At 35.0% G+C, this 18,188-nt stretch overlaps 1 protein-coding gene and 1 pseudogene across 1 annotated transcript in view; one reads left to right on the top strand and one right to left on the bottom strand.

Moving 5' to 3' along the window:
- The window catches only part of RSRC1 (arginine and serine rich coiled-coil 1), a 413,404-nt gene that overhangs the window by 164,977 nt on the left and 230,239 nt on the right, over positions 1–18,188 (top strand). The gene's annotated exons all lie outside the window — the stretch shown is intronic.
- Positions 1,793–3,030, bottom strand: LOC119625754 (large ribosomal subunit protein eL15-like; annotated as a pseudogene).

The following is an 18,188-nucleotide window of genomic DNA, read 5'->3' as shown; positions in this document are numbered from 1 at the left end:
TTATTTATGGATTCAAAATGTAAGGTTCTGAAAGTCCATTTTCTTTTTTCTTTGTAAGCAGTTATATTTTCCTATGTTGTGTAAATCTTAATAAAATATGGAACTCATGGATAAATTATCCTCCCTTCTACTACAATGGCTTTTCAGTATGAATATTAGCAATGAGGCCTATTTCCTGTAATACGAAGTCTAGCCGTTCAAAACATGTATTATATTGATATGATATATTGAGAACCTTTATAAAAATGTCAGTGTGCTTCTAAGGTCTGATAAGCATCACCATACTAAATAAGTATTACCCTAGGTCTACTTTCTTTGAGTTAAAACATGATAATAATCTCGGAGGGAAAATATGTAGAATCAGTTGAGAAGCAAGCAGGGACATTTCTTAATATTCAATCTTTGGATTCCATTCATTCTCTCTCCCTCTGTCTTTCTCTCACTCCTACTCTCACTCAGGCTCTCTCTTTCTCATGGTAGTTGCTTGAGTCATGTCTGGTAACTGTATTAAGCTTTGTGAAGTGTATCGTTGTTGTTTTTATAGTGTAACACTATGCAGATTTAAGTGTTAAAAATTTTATCATAAACATGGTAATGACCCTATAAAATAACTTAAAATTGAAACATTCAGAGTGCTTCCTCAGTGTTGCCCATTTGCAAACTGAAGCCATTTGGCATTGTTTATGTATTTTAAGACATCTGTTTACGTATTCTTTAATAGATAAAGAGTATCCGTTTAATGAATGAGATTTAAACAGTGTTTTTAACGTTTAGAACAGTGAATTTTAGGGGTATGCTGAGGTGTTGAGAACATGTTTGGGATTTCATATAACCTGTTCTATAAAAATTCGATGCCTGTAAAACTGATTATTCAACATTACGCAAAAATATCTTGAATTAATGAAGAAAAAGTCATTTTTATACACTGTACTGGAATGTTTCTTTCTGATTTTGCTGTTAGTCTTTTTTTTTTTTTTTAGTTTAATAGACATTTATTCCTTTAGTTGAACAACCTCTACACAATCAAAATGTATGACTTAAGATCTTTTCTTTTTTTGAGAAGAAATTTAGGTCTCAAGAACTTTTATGAACTTGCTGTGAGTATTTCCTGGAAATCAATTAACTAAGCCTTTTGAAACCCCTAGAGAAGATAGGAGAAAATTGGTTCAGAGAAGCAAGCATTTAAATTAAGTCAGCAAAGTCAGAATTTAGAATTGGACAATTCCTTGTCTACATTTCCTTCACACTCAAATTCACCCTGGAAAGCAGTAGCCTAGTCTCCTGGAAGACATGATGGAAGTGGTGGTATACTTTCACTGAAAGTGGATGCATAAGTATTGGCCCAACTTTGTGGAATGGTAAGGATTTTTAGGGTAGTTTGGCCAGGAACAAGAGAAATAACTGTAGAAAACACATTCAGTTGGAAACCATGCACTTGTATGACTTTTTCTGTAGCCTATGGGAGTAGACACAGTGGGTAACCAAGAGTTTTTGAGACTGAATAAGAATGAGGTACTTATAGGCAACTACTTTCCCCTGAATGTGACTGAAGGGTTTCATAATTATCACAAATTAGTGTTATGGTTACGTATTTTAAGGTTGACTTCTAAGCTCACACTTTAAAGGTATTTATCTAATGGCCACTGGCTCACCAGCTTCCCACCCTAGCATATTGATTGCTGGCTTACCAACCTTAAGACTGATAATTTTATCTAACATTCAGTTTCAAAACATACTAGTGTTAATACCATTACCACTAACCATTGAATGCCATGAAGCCATGGCACCGAACCAGGAGCTTTCACCTTTTATGTGAACTTAAAATGGTACTGTGGAGACTGAGGCAGTTTTCCTCAGGCTAACCCCGATTTGTCCCCGTAATTTTCTAAATATAATCATGACATAGTTAAGATGTCCTCCTCCCACCCTACAATTTTTAAAGCAAAGCCCAATTTAAAAAGTCTGTACCTGCCAAACTGAAAAACCCAGCCACTTGAAAGTAAACCAGCAGAACATTGCCATCATCCCAATAAAGCTGCAGGTTTCATCACATGCACCAGACAAATCTACAGGGCTAGTTTCAGTACTCCTTTTTTAAAGAATTTATTTTAAACCTATCATACTACACAGTATGTTTTATACACTGACATATAACTCCCTAGTAAGACAGAGCAAAGACAAAAATGTTTATCTTACTGGAAACAAGATACATCACTTATTGTCTTCAAACATTATTGCACTTTAACTTTCTTAATTTGACATTCATGAAATTATCTGCAGACTAGTTTTAATGGACAAATAACACCTTTAAGCAGACATGACTGCCCTAAATAGTTTATTAGGTATGAATTTTACAAACTTTACTTATATTAGTGGTAATGGTGGAGCTGGAGAATATTGCGCCTTCTCCAAGCTGCCTGGTGAGAACCACCAATTGTGTGGTGGAACTTACGGCTCTTTCAAAGGCCACGGCCCTTTTGGCCTGAAGATGATGTTAGCCCACACATCTCCCTGTGCTTGTGGACTGGTTCGGTGATCCATGGGTGTCAGGATTTCTTCTGATCGTTTTATGGAATGGATCAATGAGGATAACCTCAAAAAATCTCTATGTGGAATCTTCACCAACCCAGTAAGAATTCAGGACTCTTAAGAGCCCCATAGTGGCGTCCAGCTCACTCCTCTTCAGCAACGTACTGAAGCTGTGAGCAAACTTTAGCTGGTTAACACCATGATGGACAGGCTTGCCATATGTTGCACCCTTAGGAACTGGACGTTTTCAGCCACCACGGCAAATACGAATCCTATATATAACGTAACCTTTCTTGACCTTGTAGCCCAGTCTGCCTAATTCATCAGGCCGGATGGGGCGGGGACCCCTGTGGAGAGCAGAGAGCTGGCGGTACTGCCAGCAGTGGATCCTCAGAAGAAAGCACATGATGACATCAGACTGCTTTCTCCATAGCTCCTGGATGTACTTGTATGAACCCATCTTGGCTTGCTTGATGGCTGCCACCAGACAGAAAGGCACCAAGGTTAGCCTTTAGATAGAATAATTAACATTTATCTTTTTTCATGTTACCCCTCTTTTCTCAAACTCTCAGTTTGTGAAGAGTTGAATTGATGCTGTGGAAGACAAAATTTGTCTCCTTTAGTATTTTTCTTATTGGTCCTATACTTTAGTTTATTTATTTTTTTAAATAATCATTTTCCTTAGTTTTTTGACCAGTATTTTTATTACCTAAAATTAATACAATATTACCTTTTTTGATAGCAGACTAAAAGCAGATGGAAGAAGTTGATGATGTTCTCAACTTTTAGATTTAGCTCTCCTTTGTATTTTGTTGCATGTTATTTACTAACTTATATCTGTCATTTAGATTTTGAAATGCTATCAATATTTATCTTAGTGATTGTCATGCAGATATCAAAATGAGAAGAAAACAACTCATCTCTTTTTGCCTCTGGCTTCCTATCCCCCCATTTCCTAAAGTCAAAATAACCTCATATGGATATATAAATTGAACACAATTAGAATTCAAATGATTCAGACCAGATATCAGCAAACTTTTTCGGCAAAAGGCTAAACAGTATATATATATTTAGGCTTTGTAGGCTAAGAGGCAAAATTGAAGGTATCCTGTAAACATAAATCTATAATGAGAAAAAATAAATGTCCACAGTTTTTGGACAAAATTCAAAGTGTAATAATAATTATTTAGCACAATTTTTTGTAATTAAAATGCCTAAATTTTAAAATGGAATTCCTTTTGGGGAGTTAGCACTTTACTTGATTAGGGTTCTAAATTAATGTTCCTTGTTATCAGAATTGATTACAAACATTTATCTTTTAATGCTAATCTGTAATGAGATTTTAAACGTTTCATCTTTGAAAATGTCTTCACACAGATAGGTATTGCCAAATTTGGTTGCAATCTGTGATCATGTTCATTGCTTGAAAGGCATTTATAAAATTCCATTAGATTCTTTTCTTGATTTTTGTCTTTTAGTTATTATATTGAAGATTAATCACTTCCAATTGAAGTAGAAGCTCCTCAGTTGTGCAGTTAAGTGGATTTGTGAATATGGAAATTTTCTTTGCACTTGCATTAGGGGCAGAAGAATACTGCTGGAACTGTAATGTGAGGTCAAAAAACACTCCTTGAAATGTGTGTTGGAATGAATATCTTCTTTTAATTTTGACAGCATGGGAAGTATATAAAGCAGTTTGACATTACTTTGTGATTCAAGGAACATCAGTTGTTACTGAAATGGCTTTACTGTGGTATGAATTTTGCATATAGGCACCATTTTGCCTTGTAATTTTAGGTTGAGCTCATTAAAATTTATTTTTATTTATTTATTTATTTTTGTTTTAGAGACAGGGTTTCACTCTGTGGCCAGGCTTATGTGCTGTGGCAGGGTCATGGCTCACTGCAGCCTTTGGAACTCTTGGACTGAAGCAATCCTCTCACTCAGCCTCCATCTAGTAGTTGGGATTATAGGCATGACCCCCTGTGCCCAGCTAACGAACATTTTTATTTTATTTTATTTTATTATACTTTATGTTCTAGGGTACATGTGTACAACATGCATTTTTTTATGTCTGCTGCTGAAGCTAAAAGTGGTTTAGGATAAAAGTGGTTGAGGGGGTTCTCAGTCAGAAAATTTCAGTATTCATCCCTTATGTGAAACATCACAATTAGACTCTACCACTGTTAAGACATCAAACTGCTGCCATATGTTGGAGTAATCAGGATATTCAGTGTCTGTATCTGTCAAAAAAATCATACAACCAACAATGGACAAGTCCACAAGAGCAAGTGAGGTTCATTGTTGACATTTCTGGTTGAATACCACATTTTGCATTCAGATATTTCTACAAAGTATTTGTTGATGAATAATACAGTGAATAACTGTAGGCTTTAAATTTTCACAGACTTACTTTTTCACAAGCTTTGTAGATTTGTCCAACTAAGCCTCTTTCAGCTCTCTATTGTTAACTACCATGATATGCAACACATCTTAGCAGATTCCACATCAGGTTGTACTGAATGAGTGTTTTCTCAATTTTGTTGAAAATATTCTCATGTTCTATGCATAATTTTCATGGAGGTTAATTCTTAAGTCATTCCACATTCAGCATTGACTCCTCAAATAAACAACTGAGCAGTATCTCTGACGTCTGTTGGCTCACGAAGAGCCAAGCAAAACCACTTGAACTCATTTGCCTTATCTCTTCATTGGACATATTGATGATACTCCCTGTGTCTTCAACAGTTTGAACAACTGTTCTTGCTGAAAGTCTAATAGTTTTAAGCAAGTTTATTTTCTCTGGACACATTTCTTTGACTGCAGTAGAACACTAATTAAGTCACCTTTGGTAAATGGCTTTCATTGATTGGTTGACAAATGCACCACTCAGAAACTCATTTTTATTTTTTTATTTTTGTGAAGAAATTCTGCTGTGATGAGATATTCCATTTTAAATATTCTATTTTTTTTGTACTGTTGCTTTCCTGTGAGTTGGAAATACTGTAAAGAGTGTTCAGTCAAGTATATACTATTTTTAAAAATCAACATATATGCTATTTTTCCAGCACAACTCTAGTGCCATTGTATAATAAGCATAATGAATTGCCATTTAATTTGATAAAATAGTCCACACTTCACTGTGCCTTAAAAAGGACATTTGAAGGCTCCTTCTCTATTCTTTTCTGATTTTGATATGATTGTTATACACTGGTATTAAAAATTAAATGTCACATCACAGCAATTTGTAAGGCCCTTGAAACTCTGTTTAGTTATGCTGTTACTGTGATTTTTTTGTGTCCTGAGCAGCAGTGCAAACTAATGAGAGTGCTATGCATGATTTCTGTTGCAACTCCTTAGCTATTGTTAATAGCATTAAAGCATCCATAGAAATACATAAAAGAATGAGTGTGGCTGTGTCCCAACAAAACTTTATATATTGACACTAAAATATCAATTTCAGTAATTTTCATGTGTCACAAAATATTATTATTTTGATTTTTTCCCCAGACATTTAAGAATGTAAAAATGATTTTAACTCATGTGCTATACAAAAACAGGAAACAGGCTGGATTTGGCCTATAGGCCATAGTTTGCTGATCCCTGATTTGTACTTTCAGCTTAATAGAATAAGCTGGCATACTTTTAAATTCTCCATTGGCCTTTAAGTATTACTAATAAAAATTTGGTGAAAACTATCCATGAATTGAATATAGGTTTTTTATTTTATGCAGGCAGATATAAAACCATTTATTATGAGGAAGTAATTCCTAAAGAATCTTCATTTGTACTGCCACTTTATGTGAACTGGAAAAAAACAAAAGTCTTTCTTATATGCACTGGTATTTCAAGCCTCTAGGATTTCCCCCATGCCACTTCCTCCTTCCTAGATGTAGGTTGTGCTTATTGAGCTTAGATTCTATTAGGAAAGATTGCAAGTAAATAAATAAACATAGATTATGTGGAACTATTTCGTAGCTTATTGTAATCAGTGGGAACTCTGGAAAACCAGACTGTGAAAATTGACAGGAAAAGAAGACTGATCAGCTGGTGTTGCTGCCTGTGTATACCGTGGTATGAGTATAGGTAGTATGCAGGCACTGCCACCACCACCACCTCTGACATTGCTGCCACTGGACTTAGCTCTGTTGCCACTATCACCTAGAATAATCTTTTTATTCTTGTCTTTAATTCACTATTCAAATTTCCTAGTATAATTCATGTCATCCTATATTTGGAATACTTTGGATTCAAAGCTTACCAAATTAAGAATGGTATTCAGATTCTGGGTAGCTTAAAAAGCATAACAAATATACCCAAGAAGAAGGCTGTAGTGAGCGAGCATAACAGTGGAATAAAATGAGGAAAGAATTCCTTGACCTTCTAAACCAGTTCTTATTTTCCTTTCATTCTATCTGATAGGTCCCTGTACTAACTTCTGAAATATTTTTCATATCACATGTTTGTTAATTGATTAAACTATTAGTAACTAATGATTAGGTACTAATTATATATTTGTGTGATGGTTTTTATACCTGTCTTTAAGCTCCACATGACCTAGTCTATGTTGTTCATAATTGTTTCCATAATACCTATCACAGAATCTGGCCCAGAGATAGTGCTCAGTAATAGTTGTTGAATGAATAAATAATGTTTATGTGTGTGTGTGGTAGGGGGCAAATCATGATAGCTCTGCTGAAAAGGAATTGAAGGGTTTTGAGCTCGAGAATGAGGTGATTCTTTTTTTTTGGGGGGGACGGAATCTTGCTCTGTTGCCCAGGCTGGAGTGCAGTGGCATGATCTCGGCTCACTGCAACGTCTGCATCCCAGATTCAAGCAATTCTGCCTCAACCTCCTGAGTAGCTGGAGCTACAGGTACATGCCACCATGCCCTGCCAATTTTTTGTATTTTAGTAGAGCCAGGGTTTCACCCTTTTGCCCGGGCTGGTTGCGAACTCCTGAGCTCAGGCAATCCACCCACCTTGGCCTCCCAAAGTGCTGAGATTACAGGCGTGAGCCCCTGCACCTGGCCTGAAGTGATTCATTTTTAAAAGATTAGACTGGCTGTTTTGGGATAGGTGGATGAGAGTGAAACAACAGTGGAAGTGGGGAAAATAGCTATGACAGAATTAAGAAAGACTAGGTTGGAGGTCATGGTAATTGAATTAGGATGATGGCAGTTGATATAAATATAGATAGTTTTTGTGATTACTTAAGAGGTAGAATCAATAGGCCTAACTGATAGATTGTATTTGTAGGGGGAAAGAGAAGAAAGTGAAGTGGTTGATTCCCAGGTTTTTGGCTTGAGCAAAAGGATGAATGATATAATCCTTTTCTGAAATAGGAAATACTGAAAAGGATCAATTTTGAAGGAAGAACTCAAGAATTTAGTTTTGGATCTATTGAGCATAAGCTTTTTTGTTTGTTTTTGTTTTTGTTTTTGTTTTTTTAGATACCCAAATAGAGATGCCAAATAGACAACAGGATAAATGAATCTGGAGCTTATGAATGATATGCATTTTTCCCACGTGTACATATAGGTTGCTGTTAATGCTGTGTGTGAGGGTGAGATGGATTAAGAAGAAAGTATAGCACAAGACCAGGGCCCAGGACTGATCCTCGGGGAGCTCTTACCTTTGGTGGCTAGAGAGAAGAGCATGAAATTACAAGAGAATTGAAGAGCCATTTTTTTGAGAAAATGTAGAAAACCTGAATGATGTAATATTATAAAAGACAAGTGAGGAAAGGCTGTGAAGTATTGAACATGAGTTCAGCATGGGGTTATCAACATGAATATGAATGTTAGACAGTATCAGATGGTTCTAAGAATTGTATAAAGAGAAAGATGATAAAGTAGCTCTTTGGATTTGGTAACATGGGGGAACCACTGATGACTTTAGCCAAGAGTAATTTTTGGATGTGGTGGGAGGTAGGAAATGGGAGACAGAGTATGTGTATAGTTCTCTCTTTCAAAAAGTCAAACTGAAGGGAAGCCTATGAGTAACATGGTAACTGAGGAAACTGGTTCCAGACCAAAATTCGATGTGTGACCAATCAGACATAACCATTGGCAATTACAGGGTTTTGCCTGGCAGGCCTCATGGAAGAAAGCTGCCCTCCTCATACTGCTACACATACATGGTAAACAGCCAGTGCTTTGCAGTTTTCTGGAGGGAGATGCAGCCAATGACTCAGCCATACCCACCTCCCCACCCCCGGCCCTGTCTATGCTTATCAAAGAGCTTCATGTGGTAACAAAGCAGGTTTACCTAAGCAAATAATTAACTTGGGAAACGGATATATACATAGAAGCCACATAAAATAATCACTGATAATTAAGTGCCAGACTATTGAGAGTTTTCTATAAGGGCAGTGCATTTGACCTTGATATCCACAGATTTAATATTCTGTCTAGTCAAAGTGATGTGGCCTGTTGTTTGTGACAATTTGTAATTTTTGTGTGGCATGACTTAAAGTCTGTGTTCTGAGAGGATGCTGTGAAGGAGTCATGTAACTTAGCCAATGAATAAAGCCTGCTACCTGCTCAGTCAGCACTGTATCTCACAGTGGTTTTGTTTTCTTCTCATGTTAATGTATTGGACAATCCTCATCAAAGGTCTGTGTAGTAATGATGATGTTGACAATAATTAGTAATATTTGCTAAATGCAGTGTGCTGAGCACTTTACATGTATTATTGCATTTTCAACTTGGGACATTTGCAAAGATCCTAGTGCTTACCCATTAAATGTCAGGAAGGACTGTAAGTTTAGAGATTAAGAAATTATTATGAACATAGTCATGGTGAGAGTTTAATTGGTTCTTGTACAATAAATATAAGAATTTGTAGATTTTGAGAGGAAGAGAATATTGTTTTAGGTAGATGAATGGATGAGCAAAATTGTGGAGGCGATAATGAACTGGTTTGAGAAGAGTTACATATTGGCAGAAAATTGTTAGTCAGGTAAGGTAGATTATAAAGAGGACAATGACATAGACTTGGGATATGAAGACATTGATGTTAGGGAGAAGGTATTGGAGGACTTTTGGTGGTTAGTGATAGGAGCCAAAACTACATAGACAAAGTGGGGATACATTATTGAGGAGTTCACTATTTCTGTTTGTCTCGTGCATTGCGAACATAACTGTGTTCATTATCTCTATTTCACATTCTCCATCTCTAAATTGAAGTAATCTATAGCTTAGATAATCATATACCAAAATTAGAAAGATTCTATTTGTATTAAATTATGTAGATGGTATAAGGGTGAACAAAAATGTAGACAAGGTTTTCAAAGTGAACACTAGAGGTAAAAGGTATGTACATAAATAATTTATGATTATAGATAACAGGAAAAATGTGAGCTGAATGTAGACCCAGAATAATACACTACTCAATAAAACTGCTGTGAGGATTTTTTTTAAAATATTTTAAAAATTGGACTAATTTTTTTTTTCATGGAAGACACTTTAGAAAACATATAAACAATTAGAATGAACAAAAAAAGCACTCATAATTCCACTGTCAAATACTGTTTACTTTTTGGTTTATATCTTTTTAGATAAACAGACATGTACCACACTGTACACATGGATGTATAAAACCTACCCTCTTACATTTTGTAACATGCTTTATAAAAAAAAAAAAAAAAAACTTACTATAGCACAAGACCATTTTGTGAAAATATATAACTACGTCACAATTTTTAATGGTGATATCGTTTTCTGTTGTGTGGTTATTATATTTTATTTGACAGTTTGCCATTATTGGGCATTTAGTTCTTAGGGTTTTTTTGTATTAAATACAATGGAGTGATTAATATTTTGTGAATGTATCATTGGGACAAACTTAGAGAAGTAGACTGTGAGGCAAAGGCTTTGTGTGTATTATTGAGAATGTTGATACATTCTCCCAATTGCCCTCCAGAAAACCTGTGTTATTTTCTGCTTCCACTGGCAGTGCATGAGGCTACCTGATTCTCAGCACCTTTGTCAACAGTGGAAACATCATTTCTTTTCACCTTTGCTTGTTTGTTAGGTGAAAAATGCCATTTCCTTTTGTTTTATGGATCTTTACTGTACACTATAAAATTTTCCTAACTGTATAAATATGTTAGCTATTTATACAGTATTTGTTTTGTGAATATTGTAAGAATTTAATGAGAATGTAAGTGTAAATGACCAGGTTCAGCGCCTGGCATATAGTAGCCTATCAGTCAGGGTTAGTGTTTATTGTTACTTGAATCCTCACCACTTTGCTGCCTCCTTCCTAATCATGTTTCCAATTAAGGAGTAAAGGAATATTGTAAAATCTTGTTTTATTCTTGAGGTTATTGTTTTTTAGAATTGACAGTAATAAATTCTCCCTTGGCTAAAGTTTGGGAATTGAATTCAATTTTCTAGCTGAGCCTGAGCGGTATAGTGTGATCTGCTTAATCTCTCTGAGCTCATTTATCTAATCTATGAAATAGGTATAATAATTACATCTCTTTATGATAAAATCGTAAGTATTAAGTGAGCGGATTATGTAAAGCGCTTGGTACAGCGCCTGACAAACTCTGTTCAGTATTTCCTCACAGGTGGAATCTCTGAGAAGCTCAGTTCACTTAGACAAATACTATGAAAATTTAAGTGCTGGGAAGTGCAAAGAGGTCTTTAGGAAATGGCAAATCATTTGACTTGAGCGAGAATCTTGAATTGTAGGCTGAGGAGTTTGATTCATTAAACAAGGAAAGACTTCATTATTATTTCCTAGCACTATTAAATGCTTACTTGATTAAAATTATACCTTAGTTTTCAGTTTCCTGTTGAGTTAAATAGGAGAACAGAAGTTAAACAGAACAACAACAGAAGGAAGAGAAAATCATTAAAAGACTTTAATAATTGAAGACTTGGATAATCAATGTCTGAGTTATTCAAACTTTGCTGTTTTCAGGAAAAATATCCACATGTTGCACTTTTCCCTCAATTTTTTTTTCTCCGCCCAAATGGAGTCTCGCTCTGTCACCCAGGCTGGAGTGCAGTGGCACGATCTCAGCTCACTGCAGCCTCCGCCTCCTGGGTTCAAGCGATTCTCCTGTCTCAGTACCCTGAGTAGCTGGGACTACAGGCATGTGCCACCACACCCAGCTAATTTTTTGTATTTTTAGTTGGTACAGGGTTTCACTGTGTTAGCCAAGATGATCTCTATCTCCTGACCTCATGATCCACCCATCTCAACCTCCCAAAGTGCTGAAATTACAGGCATGAGCTACTGTGGCTAGCCTTTTCCCTCAGTTTTAACAGCTAAAGATGTAATAGGATATATTTATTACCTTCTATTTGGGATTGTTGACTGTGTTACATATGGGAATATATTGCTTTTATGAAATTATTGGGACATAATTTTATAGCAGAATTTTTGGAAGTAGAAATTGCATTTTAAAATTACATTTAAATTTAGATTATTTATAATTGTAATGTGAATTTAATTGATATTTAAATATTTGTACTTATATTGAAGTACTAGAATGCATGAATTTATTTATGATTAAATAGTGGAGATGAAATATACTAGGTTTATTTCCCCTTATAAAAATTATTTAACCCCAGTACTGCAAGTGAAATAAACATTGTATAAAATCATCAATGATTTTTAAATCTAAAGATTATTCTTTTCTTATACTCCAGTTCTATTTATAAGGATAAATCAGAAAGAACCTAAATGTCTGAAAATAAGGGGTAAGTTAACTTATTGTACATCTGTATGCAGAATAGTATGCAAACATTAAAATATTATATGCAAGTATATTATTAACACCCAGAAGCTATTTACAATATAAAATAGTGAAAACATTTAAGCTATATAACAAATAAACCATGGTCCCATTTTTATAAGAAAAATAATTGTATTTGTGCGTATTCATAAGAATGTCTGGAGGAAAAAACAAGGACATATTGAAGCTATTATCTTTGGCTAGTAGAATTTCAGGTAACTTATTTTTTCTTCATTAGAACCAGATGTGATTTTGAATTTTTCTACAATAAGCATTTATTATTTGCTGGGTCACTTGTAGCCCATGTGGCACCCTTGTGCATATTATACAAGATGTCTTTTTCCTGTGGATGCATACCAGGATATACTGTTTGGCCAGGGCATATAGCTTTTAGCTTCCACTTGCCCCTTTGATTTTTTTGTTTTTTCATAATGAACAACATGCACAACTATATGTGATGGACCTAAAAACTTACATTATAAAACTTATTTTTAATTAATTAAAGTTGTATGACCTTTTAGTACATCTTCTCTGGGCAGATCACTCTTCATACTTGAATTCTGCCAGATCATGCTGGACCTTTGAGCTCTCTCTTCCTGCCTCCTCTCTTCTATGTACTTAGTCTACCCAAATACAATGAATCCTTCAGGATCTAGCTAAAATTACCCTTCTCTTTGAAATCTTTTCCAACCACTCTAACACATCTGGTCATTTTTCCTTTTTATGAACTTTCCTTGAACAAGGTCAAGAGCATGGGTTGAAGTGGGGGGTGATGGTGAATAGCTTGCATCTCACCTGCTAACTCCAGACAACTGGCCTTGACTCCTTAGTAAAATGTGTTGAGTTGGGCCTGACCTCAGTTGGAAAGAGAGTTGTCATTGATGATGAGTGTTTGTCCTGCATGTGAGAAATACGAGATAGGTAGCATGTATCACATGCCCTTTCACTGCCTGGATTGGACGTTAACTTTTTTTTTTTTTTTTTTTTTTTTGAGACGGAGTCTCGCTTTGCCGCCCAGGCTGGAGTGCAGTGGCCGGATCTCAGCTCACTGCAAGCTCCGCCTCCTGGGTTTACGCCATTCTCCTGCCTCAGCCTCCCGAGTAGCTGGGACTGCAGGCGCCCGCCACCTCACCCGGCTAGTTTTTTTTGTATTTTTTAGTAGAGACGGAGTTTCACCGTGTTAGCCAGAATGGTCTCAATCTCCTGACCTCGTGATCCGCCCGTGTCGGCCTCCCAAAGTGCTGGGATTACAAGCTTGAGCCACCGCGCCCGGCCAGGACATTAACTATTTTATATACCATCTTCCCTCGGTATCTGTGGGATATTGATTCCAGGGCCTACTGCACATACCAAAGTCTATGGATTCTTAAGTCCCTGAAATGAAATGGCATAGTATTTGTCTATAATTTATGTTTTTTATCTAGATTACTTATAATACCTAGTACAACTTAAATGTTATGTGAGTGGTTGTTATACTGTATTGTTTAGGGAATAATGTCAAGAATAAAAATCTGTGCATGTTCACTACAGATACACGTTCCCCCCTACCCCGAATATTTTTGATCTGTGGTTGGTTGACTTCATTGTTGTGGATTCACAGATAGGGAGGACTGACTGTACTAGCCTTGGTTTGACAACACAGTTTTTAGCATCTGAGACATAGATGCCATATTTCTTCTTGCTTTTCTTCCGTTGATGATGTTTATGTTGTTATTGTTTTTATTATCCCCTCAGAATTTATAGTGGAGCTAAGGGAGCTTAGGAAATAACATTTCTGTTGTACTTCCTTCACCTTGACATTTCAAATCTGTTTCTGCTATAATTTATCTTGTGTCTAAAAGATCTCTTTTATTGGTTCTTTTACATCAGCTCTACTGATGACAGATTTTTAGTTTTCCTTTGGTTGCAACTGTTATCTAGAGCATGACTTCAGAAATACTGAAATCTCTTCTCTTTCCCCTGTAGACCCTTTCTATGAACTCTGCTTATTTGACTGGTTTTAAGTGGCAAAACTGATCCATACCAGCTTAAGTGTCCAGCTTCCCATTGGAATAAGCCAAGTATGTATCATAAGTTCTTGGCTGTTTAACATATTTAATTTAAACTTGTCCTGACATAGTGGATGCTCACTAACATTTGTCTATAAAACTAAAGGATCTTAAAAAGAAAACAAAACACTTAAATTTTGTTACTATGGTAGACTTATCTGTGCAAATGATTTATAGGTTCTAGAGCTTTTTTTATTACCAATAGTAGATCAAAAACTGCTTGTAAAATGTAAACATCTGAAAATCATCATTCTGAACCATAGTAACATAAGAATATTCATTTAGAGCCGCTAATTTGCAAGGTGTTCGCCAATCAAGAGAAAAGTGCTCACTTCAAGAGAAAAGTTAGGATTTAAGAATTCTAACCAAACCTGCGAAGCAGAAACTGAGAATTTCAGGAAGATCTTTGTGGATCAGAGTACTGACATTAAGCCTTTTTAAAAATTGGGTTAAAATACAAAAATAGAAATTATTTTTGCTTGCTTTTCCCAACACACTGTACCTTCTTGCAAATAGAACATAAGAATGTGCTTATATCAGGATATCTGTAGTGTTCTATTGGATGCTAGCCAAAATTTATCTATCTGTCTGTCCATCCATCCATCCATCCATCCATCCAAGATTTGATATTTGAAAATGAGACTGACTTTCATTTATGGGTATTAGAGTTGAAATGGATTTCAAGGCAATTAAAAAAGCTGAAACTTATATAAAGATTTTTTTTTGTTTTGGAAGTGGAGTATAGTCATTTGGTCCATTATTAGGCTGTTATATTGAACCAGTATTTACTGAGTGACTTCTATATTATATGCTGATTATCTTATTAATTTGTGATTTTGAATGTAAGGTGAGAAAAATTTGAGAAATATATAACTGAACAAAGACCATGAGTAAATAGTAGAGCTGAAATTAGAACTCAGCTTTTTCTTAGATTTATATTTTACCAAACTTTTTGTTCATCAATGACATTTGATACATAACAAAATTTAATACATGTAAAAATGCTTTCATTGTTGTTTGAGATGGAAAATGTAGATTTTTAATAATGTGTGTAGTCAGGCTTTTATAAGCCTTCAGTGACATCATCTAAAAATCCAACTCCTGTAGATTTTGCTTTATGAAAGAAAAAATACAAAATTAACCATGATCTTAGCTCTTATATCCATAGAAAACTGCAGCGTACTAATCTTTTAAAACTAAATAATATGTTTAGTTGATGACAAAAAAATCTACTGTACATTTTTATTTCAGCCAGGTGTGGTGGCTCACACCTGTAATTCCAGTTCTTTGAGTGGCTGAGGTGGGAGGACCACTTGAGGCTAGAAGTTCAAAACCAGCTTGGACAACATAGCGAGACCGTACCTATCTCTACAAAAAATAAGAAAAAAACTAGCTGAGTGTGGTGTCACATGCCTGCAGTCATAGCTACTTAGGAGCCTGAGGATGGAGGGCCACTTGGGCCCAGGAGTTAGAGTCTAACTAGATGTTTCTATTGGATTCCAGCCTGGCTGACAGAATGTCTCTTTAAAAAATTTATTATTTTTAATAGTTAACTCCACTTTCCATAATTACTGTATATATACACATTTGTACATGGGATAACACATATATTACTGATTATATTTAATCTTTTATTTACTAAGGACTTATTCAGTGGAATGATACTTTAATGCTACTTCAATTAGTTATGTGATTTATGGTTTATGAGTATTTTATAACTAAACCCTCACTGAAATTTTGGCTTGCTCTTTGAAATGGTTTTGGTTTATATTTATTTTGTTAAGTTTCTACTCATCCCCGCAAAAAAGTCACTTTTCTTGTAGATATCTTTTGTTTCTTAAATTTGTTTTTAAGTAATCACTTTTATAACTAAATCTATAATAGATTTCGGATTGAGATAATAGGGAATGATGAGAAAAATTATCATTACTTGACTGGGAAAATCAAGTAATTTAAGTTATTTTCCTAAGCTTATATTTTGACAAATGTAGATGCAAAATATTAATAGTAAAGGAAATTGCCATCATCAGAAAGAATAGTATTTTTTCAAAATAAATATCATTATTAAGTGTGGCTCCTTAACCTGATTCCTCTAGACTACTAAAAATCTGAATGTTCACTTGGTATGATGGATATTGTTTTTCTGTTTTAAGAAAAGGAAAGAAAAGTCAATGACTTTCTAGTAAGACTAGGTCTAAAAAAAATATTAGTTTTTTGTCTACAAATTTCTTAAGAGAACATAAGCTTTATTATAGCAATAGATTTTAGACTTAGAGTATATTTCTTTTGGAAAAATAATGAAATTTGTTTGTAACAAAGGGAAAGTAATACCTAGTTTTAATTTTTTTCTTGCCTGCCATGGCATGATTGATACATGGCATCTTCTCATGTCTAAGATTGAAACTATGAGGTGCTACCTGGTTTATTTAGAGCAACCTCAGCCTTTTCCCAGTTAGTTTTAAAATGTCTGCTTCATACATGTTGAGCCACTGCATTTCCTGCTTTAGAGCCTGGTATTATGCCAACATTACTATCTGTGCTGCCTCAACTACAAATTGGATGAACAGCCTGTGACACTTTTTCAATATTATTACATTAAACCAAGTGGATTTTGATTGATAACCTAATATTCAACTAATGCAGAACATCAATCATGGCAAGTATATTAATTATTTAATATTGCAGTCTAATTCAGAAATCGATGTGCTGCATGAGGGGAAGGGAAACTCATGGTTCCCAGAAGATTTAAGACAGGGAATGATTAAAAAAAGACCTGCTGTACTCCTGTGTGTTAGTTCGATACAAATCTTTATTCATTTGCCAATAATCTCTTCCCATTTTCCACTTCAGGACCATTTTATCAGTTTTGAGACCTATAATTGAATTAAGTCTGCTTTCAGCACAGGGCAAAAGGAGTTGCACAAATATTGATGAAGTCATGACAGGGACAACCCAAGAGACAGACCACTAAAGAGGACAGATTTTATACCGTTTGTTGTAAGATCCTTCTATCAATGTCTTGGATGTTGCCTCCCTATTTTTTCAAATTCATTAAAACTTTTAGAATCACTTTTAAGACTTTTGTGTTTAAATATCCTCCATCATAATAACATTTCTATAGTTTATTTTTTATCCTCATCTACATTATCCTTCTTTTTAACAGCAACCTGGTATGTTAGGTAAGGCAAGTAAGCCTCACATCATAGGTGGACAATCTGAGATTGAGAAAAGTTGGATTTTACTCAAGCTCACATGACTATTTTGTAGTAGTGTTTAAATTTGAGTGTAGGCACTCTGCTTCTAAAACCAGTATTGTATGTCATACTGTCTTGTGTTGTATTTATGTACTCATGATACTTTACCTGTGTTGTTTTGAGATGGTCATTCTTCCTTATGTTTTTGACCAAAGTAAAAGTAAAGAAAACTGATTTTCATGGAGAACTTGAGTAAACTTAGGTGTCCCAATGTGATATGTTAAGCTTTATGTATATGCAAACCTTCCAGATATAAATGAAAACTTACTGGTTTGTCTTTCACTAGACTAGAATATACTTAAGTCTCTGACTCTCATATATGTATATATTACCTAAAATTACCTTCCTTTCATATATACATACATATGTATACATACATAATACATACATACATATGTATGTATGGGAGTAGGGGACTTAAATGTATTTTGTCATTAAACCATTAAACTTGCTGCCCCAGCTTTCTTTTGGTTCATATTTGCCTGGAGTTATGGGAAACCTCTTTTTTTGGGAAACTCTTCTGAATCGGTTTGTATTGTGTGTCTTTTGTAAATAATACATTGCTGGATTTTGTTTTTTAATCCAATCTGAAAATCTTTTCTGG

The sequence above is a fragment of the Chlorocebus sabaeus genome, chromosome 15, assembly GCF_047675955.1.
Source record: "Chlorocebus sabaeus isolate Y175 chromosome 15, mChlSab1.0.hap1, whole genome shotgun sequence".
In the NCBI taxonomy this organism is placed as follows: Eukaryota; Metazoa; Chordata; class Mammalia; order Primates; family Cercopithecidae; genus Chlorocebus; species Chlorocebus sabaeus.
This window is presented reverse-complemented; position numbering and strand designations above follow the sequence as displayed.